Source organism: Theobroma umbraticum, unplaced genomic scaffold (genome assembly GCF_002168275.2).
Source record: "Theobroma umbraticum cultivar Fairchild unplaced genomic scaffold, ASM216827v3 scaffold_2.0, whole genome shotgun sequence".
NCBI lineage: Eukaryota > Viridiplantae > Streptophyta > Magnoliopsida > Malvales > Malvaceae > Theobroma > Theobroma umbraticum.
This window is the reverse complement of record NW_018397277.1, coordinates 1,939,437-1,947,007: the sequence shown is the minus strand read 5'-3', so window position 1 is coordinate 1,947,007 and position 7,571 is coordinate 1,939,437.

The window sequence follows — 7,571 nt, the reverse complement described above, 5'->3', positions numbered from 1 at the left end:
CCCACTATTGTGAGGTGAGTAGGGAGTGTCGATTTTAAAATCTCCATGTTATATATATTTATTTACTTTAGTAAGCATTAATGGTTTTTTTAAGTGTAATTGTGGATAGTATGAGCTGTTAGCTTTGTTAGGTAATTTTAAATCAGATTTGCAACGATTATAAATTGCTATTGTGGAAAGCATGAGTTGGTAGAAACTATAGGAAGTTTGTAAATACAAATTGTTTTGAAAGGAGTTTTGGATATAACTATAGATAAACCATATATGTAAAGAGTTTTAGAAACTGGGAAACAAGCTTTGGACGATGTTTGTATCAAAATCTGTGCCTTGTGTTTTTGTGTGATATGCATAGTTAAAAGCATTTGTTGATTTAAAATGTAAAGTTTTGAGCTTCGGTTTTATTTCGATCTTCATACAAGTGATTACACCATGCCATTTAACTTGAAAAGTAATTTCAAAGGGGTTATCAAACCTTGATTTGAAAGGATTAAAAGGAAAAGCCTTGTAAAACTTGATTTAGTTTTAAAAATAGTTTTGATAAACCGAGAGCTTCGAGAGTAGGTCGGCTATCACTTTGGTGAAGTGTGACCCTTATGCACGAGTGAACTCTAGCTAGAGAACTTTTGGGTCACCGACGGGCTGTTAGACATGGCTGAGGCCATAGTGTGTGATATACGTGGTAAGGTTATGGGTTGTTATATGTGGCTAGGCCACAAGTAATATTCGCAGTTGTGATCGTTTGATTCTCCGATGTTGGCCAACATCGTTGAGACTGCCATAGCTGTGGGGATTCGATGGAGGAGAGCTCCCTGATGTTGTTACGTGGAAATGGATCCATGGGTGATTATGATACTTACCTACTCGATAGCCTTGTGAGTTTTTCGACCCATACTCTTTTACATGGTGGAGAGTTAAGATTTCTTTGCAGCTCCCTTTGTTTGAATAAAAGCTTTCAGTGCTTACTTGATAATCATGAAATGTTTTATGTGGCCATATACTTTGATTTCTTTATATGCCACACATTTCGGGAGCGTGCATACTTTTATACCATTGTTCATAGCTTGATGGCAATTGATGTTTTCAATGATTGAACTCTGTTTGCTACACTTGTTTTCAGCACCATTTTGCCAGGTGAAATGTTGCATTATGATGTACGTCATTACTTTTGCAAGGCACAAATATCCTAACTATGATTTGGTTTCTTAAAATTATGTTTTGCTATTTTAGTTTTATTATTTAAATATATCTGCCTTATGCTTGTTTCCCATCTATGTCCTGCTCATGGAGCCGATGATCACTAAGTTTGTCAGACTCACCCCCCTTATTTCCCTTTTATAGATAGTGATCAGCCTAGCGTGCATTCATCGGCGTTTTCAATCCATCGCAAATAGGTAAAGGGATATCATAGCACTTTATTTCGAGTCATTCCACTATCAGAGGTTGAGTTGTCATAGTGTAAATTGTTATGAAATTAGACAATTGAGTCAATACAAATGTACATCTGGAGATTATAAGTCTTGATGTATTATTTTACAATTATGTGGAATAAAGGTTTATTCAATTTATAAAGATCTTTGTTCAATTTTTATCACAAAGAGTTTTATGGATAAAAATAATTCTATAGATGGATAGCGTGAATATGAAGTAATAATCTAATGGTTTAAGTAAGACTTTTTCGGGACTTGGTGGGTTAGCCCAAGAGATTCGATCGCCGATAGCAATCCAGGAATGGTCGTTACAAAATAAAAAATCAATATGTTAGAATGGTTCGAGATGTTATGGGTCCGAAAATTGTTTTGAATGCTAGTCATGATAATGACTCAAGATCTGTGGAGGAAGGTCCAAATCCAAATACAACGAGCTTTTACTTTTTGTTGGGTAATACGGATGAACCTTTGTGGTTAGGTTGCACAAAGCACACAACGCTCTTAGCAATGTCACAACTTTTAAATGTTAAACAAAGTTTACTTTGAGTGAGTTGTGTTTTGATTGTCTGATGGATATAGTAAAGAATATGTTGTCAAAAGATGAAACTTTACCCGGTAACTTCATAGCGACACTTGGATTTGGGTATGACACAATTCATGCATGTAAAAACAATTGCATCTTATTTTATAAGGACACTATTAATTTGGAGTATTGTATGATTCCTTACTAGATTTTGCATTACTTGCCACTTATACTAAGGCTTTAAAGACTTTACCTGTCGAGAAAAACTGTTAAACATATGACATGGCATACGCATAACTAAAGTGATGATAGAGTGCCTAGACACCCTGTTGATGGTAAGGCTTGGCGATATTTTAACCGCACATATGAGTTATTTGTAATGGAATCTAGAAATATCATATTAGGATTATGTGCAGACGGTTTCAATCTTTTTAGACCAATTGCAAAACTTTATATATATTTGTAATGCTCACTGTGTACAATTTACCTCCATGGATGTGTTTGAAACAACAATATATATTTCTTAATATGGTTATTCCAAGTAAGAAAAGTCCGAGCCAAAACATAGATGCTTTTTTGAGGCTTTTGATAAATGAGTTAAAAGTATTGTGGAACAAGGGTATTCTCATATATGATGCTTATCGAAAACGAAATTTTCAATTGAGGGCAGTGTTACTATGGACAATTAATGATTTCCCTACTTATAATATGTTGTCCTAGTGGAGCACTTATGGACTATTATCATGTCTTTATTATATGGAACGGTTCAAATCTTTCATATAAAAGCATGCCAAAAAATCTTGTCTTTTTTGTTGCCATCGACAATTCTTGCCACCTAATCATGCTTTTAAGGGATAGAGAGATAAATTTCTTAAAAAATGAGTTGAGTGTGACTTCCAATTCCTCGAATCTCAAGTAAAGAAATGTTATCACGGTTGAATTCACTTCCTAATATTCCCATTAGAACAAAATGTGGTGAACAGAATATTCCTGGTTTCAGTCAAAGTCATAATTGGGTACAAAAGAGCATATTTTGGGATTTACCTTATTAGCATACACTTCTTATTCATCACAATTTAAATGTGTTGCATATTGAACGTGATTTCTTTTAAAATATCTTCAACACTATAATGGATGTTAAAGGGAAGACAGAAGACAACTTAAAGGCAAGATAAGATTTGAAAGTGTATTATAGGTGTTTAGAATTGGAATTGATGAAAAATAATGAAAAATATTTCAAGCTTAAAGCCTTGTACACTTTAAGTAAGAAGGAAAAAAAATTGTTTGTGATTGGGTGAAATAATTGAGATTACCCGATGGTTTTGCGTCAAACATATCTTAGTGTGTTAATGAGATTAAATGCAAATTTTATGGGATGAAGAGTAATAATTATTACGTATTTTTGCAGCGATTGCTTCTAATTGCCTTTTGTGATATGGTACTTAACTCAATTTGGGATGCAATTATTGAGATATCTCATTTTTTTTTAAGATTTGAGTTTAACTGAAATACTTGTAGATCACATGGAAGCTTTGGAAGAAAAAATTATTTAAACTATATGCAAACTAGAAAAAATCTTTCTTCCTAGTTTTTTGACTCTATGGAAGATTTGCTGATTCAGTTACCTTACGAGGCTAAGGTTGGTGAACCTATCTAGTATGGATGGATGTATCCATTTGAGAAGTACTATATTTGTTATTAGATTTCAATTATTTCATTAGAAGAGTTTAAGGTGCCTATTAAATTTTATGAATATTATGATGTTTAGGTTTTTGCATTATTTGAAGAAAAAAGTGAAAAGTCAAGCCTTTATGGAGGGAAACATATGTGAGGCATATGTTATTAAGGAAATCTCCTCATTTTGCTCTTTGTATTTTGAACCTACAATCTAGATAAAATTAAATCGAGCACCACATAATGATGATGGGAGAGACATGGACTCTAACGGTCGTCTTTCAATTTTCACTCATCTTGGGTGAGCTTTTGGTCAACTAGATAAATCTCAATTTTTAGACAAAGATGAGTTATATGTTGCCAAACTATATGTTTTCATGAATTGCATGGAGATGCTTCCTTATATTGGGTAAGTACCATTATACCTTAAACCTTAGAGATTGATATTAGATAATATTGATTTGTGATGTGAATGTAATGTTAAGATAGTTGATGAAATGATTGATATATCAGAAGATGAAATGGAGAAAATACATGATGCAAAATTTGCACAATGGTTCCAAGAATATGTAAGTTTATGTGCAATCTATAAGTTGCCACTTAATAAAAACTAGGCATTAGTTGCCACTTAATAATAAATAGGCATTACTAATGTGCATTAACAATTAATGCTCTTGTATTACATTTTGGTAGGTCATAGAACGTAAAGATGAAACTGACCCATGTATAGTTGAAATTTCTCTTAGTCCAAGATGTATGGCAAGGTGTTACAAAGGATACTTCATAAATGGTTTCAAGTTCCACACCTTAGATTATGGGGTAAAATCATAAGATAATGAATAATGGGTACGTGTCAAAGGGAGTTTGTACAACAATTATGAGCATGACTTTTATGGTATCTTAATGGATATAATCAAGTTGGAATATTTTGGTATCAGATATAGAGTTGTGCTATTTAAGTGTCATTGGTTTGATATTGAAAAAGGTGTTAGGGTAGACCCTTGTCATGGCCTTACTGAAATTAAACACAACTTGATGCTTGTTATGAATGAACCATTTGTTTTAGCTACACGAGCTCACCAAGTTCACTATAATAGTTTGATGTGATTAATGGGTAGTATTTCAAACAAAAGCTAGAAGTAGATTCCACCTTCATGTGGTGGAGACAAAGAAAATGAAATTGATTTGAATGAAGAAGTGTAGCAAGAAAATGATGTGTATATTCCAATTAATATTACTCCTTATGAGGACCTTCATATCCTTACAGTATTAACAAGTGCAATTATGAAGAGGTTAATGTCTTGTTTGAGGATGAAGAAGATGACATGGAAGAGGATGAAGAAGAAATAGATGAAGAAAAACTTCAAGGACAAAGATGAAGAAACTTTTAGTGATAGTGATGAGAATGAAGTCCATGAAGAACATGAGTTTGCTTATTCTGAAAGGGATTGATGGTGTTAGAAATATATGTTAATGGTTTTGTATCTTTTCTTACATAATTATTTAACTTTATTATTATTATTATTGAAAAGCCTTGATATGTTATTATATTATTTTAATTTATATTTTAAAATATTTAAATGTATGTTAGAATGGCATGTTTTTGTTAACATTTTTTATTGTAAAAATATATGAGAATTAGTCTTGATTCTTATATTTTGATGATGATTTTGATAGTTTGTTTCAATTTCCTTTATCTTATATGGCTTGTTTTTGTTAACATTTTTTATTGTAAACATGAATGAGAATTAGTCTTAATTCTTATATTTTGATGATGATTTTGATAGTTTATTTCAATCTCTTTTAACTTATGTATGAATATTTTGTTACATTGTAGGAATGATGGTTAAAGGAAAGTATTCAAAACCAAGACCTTAAGCAACAAATGCCTCTGGATCAATGTTGTCACTTACAAATGCTAGTGCATTTCCTAATCCATCCATTCATCCACAGAGACAATAGGCCAATGATTTGCCCTCAAAGCCACCCTCTTTGTTTGATGCATCTGCAAAGCCAATAATCAATATGACATTTGCCCACGATTCTCATGGACACACATCCGTTGATTTAGGTGTAAGTGAAAATCGTACATCTTCAAGGTCGAGGGGTAGAAGGTCTGGCGTAGGAATACATACATCCATAGATCCAACTCAAAGATTGCGTATAACTCCTTTTGGAGGTAGGTATATTATCTTATATTATAATGAAATAGTTATATCTCTTATATATTTTACTAAGCAATAATTTTCTTTTATCTTATAGTGGTACTTTTTTTGAGACAGCGATCACCATAACAATAATAGGAATTACAAAAAATCACTTCCACAGTCCATGGCTGACATGGAAGAAAGTCCCTAATAATGTTAAGGATTTAATGTTTAAGAAATATGAGGTATATGTTTATTATTCAATTAAATTATAATTTCTTGTTTTTAATTATATATTAAAGCTTTTATTTACTCTATTATTTTATTGTAGAAAAAATTTATCTGGGCTTTAAATGAAGATTTTTTGGTTTTATGAATATGGAATAAAATTCGTTCTAATAGACTAAGAGGCATGCTTTTAGAAAAGAAGCCAACATAGAAAACATCATGGACTGCAAAGGCATGTCAAGGTAATGGATCACAAATAAACTTTGGGATGTCTTATCGATACGATACGGGATACAGAAGAATGAAAAAACAAATCGAAACAAGGGAGAATCATTTAACACAAAAAAGGGAAACATTACAAAGCACATTGATGGTTCAGTTTTGTTCCTTGTTCATGCAAAAATGATGGTATGAATTTATATTTATTCATTATGCTTTAGATACTACAACTTCCCATATTATAATATGCTTTACATCTTATGTAAAATAAGCGCATTATGATTAAGTATATTTGTAAATGAATGCAAGCAAATGGGATGAATTGAGATGTTAGCTTTAAAGAAGTATTCAACCGCACCGATAGATGTTTAAGAGGTCATGGTGATTCATAGACAATAAGTCTAAAACTAGTAGTATATATAAAAAATTTGACTTAGATACATTTTTTGATATGGCATATAATTGCACATTTAACTCTATTTTTATATTTGCTTATTGTGTGTTTGTAATGATTTTTAATTTGGCCAACTCAACTTTGAATTAAGCATTTTAATTGCATGTTAATTGTAAGCTGTGTAGATTATTTTTATTAATTTGTTATTTTAATAACAAAATTTACTTTTTTAAGGATTCTTATGAATTTTTTGTTGGTAAACCGTTTCCAACGAAAAATTTCGAAGGAAAATCTGTTACAAATTTTTAATGGAAACTTCCATTAGAAACTCCATTGGTAATTTCCAACGGAACTGTTGATAATTTTCAACGGAAACTTCTGTTAGACATTCGTTGGAAACTTCTAATAGAAAATTCTGTCAATAAATTTGTTGGAATTTTTGTGTTTTAGGACAAGAAAAATAATATATTGAAATTTAGCTTTTTTTCTACAGATTTATGTATATTTCCAATGAAAATTCCTTTGCAATTCTGCGACAGAGTTAAGACAGATTTTTGACGAAAAGTATTTTTGACAACACTTTAGATACCAAATTTTCAATGAAAAATTCTGTTAGAAATCCATCAGAAAAAGTATTTCCAACGGAAACTTAACTATTTCATATGAAAAAAGTTCCGTCGGAAAAAGTTTATTTTTTTGTAGTGAATAAGCTAATTGCTTAGCAACATATGAGCTTGAAAATTTTGAGTTTTTGTTGGCCATGACAATTTGGTATGATACATTGTTTGTTGTTAACTCTACTAGTAAAAATTTGCAATCAAAAGATATGTGTATTGATGTTGCTAGAGAACAATTAAAAGGTCTTTTTTTTTTTTTGAAAAATATAAAGAAGATGGATTTGCATCTGTTATAATTTCTTCTAATGAAATTGCGTCTAAAATAAACATTGAATCTAAATT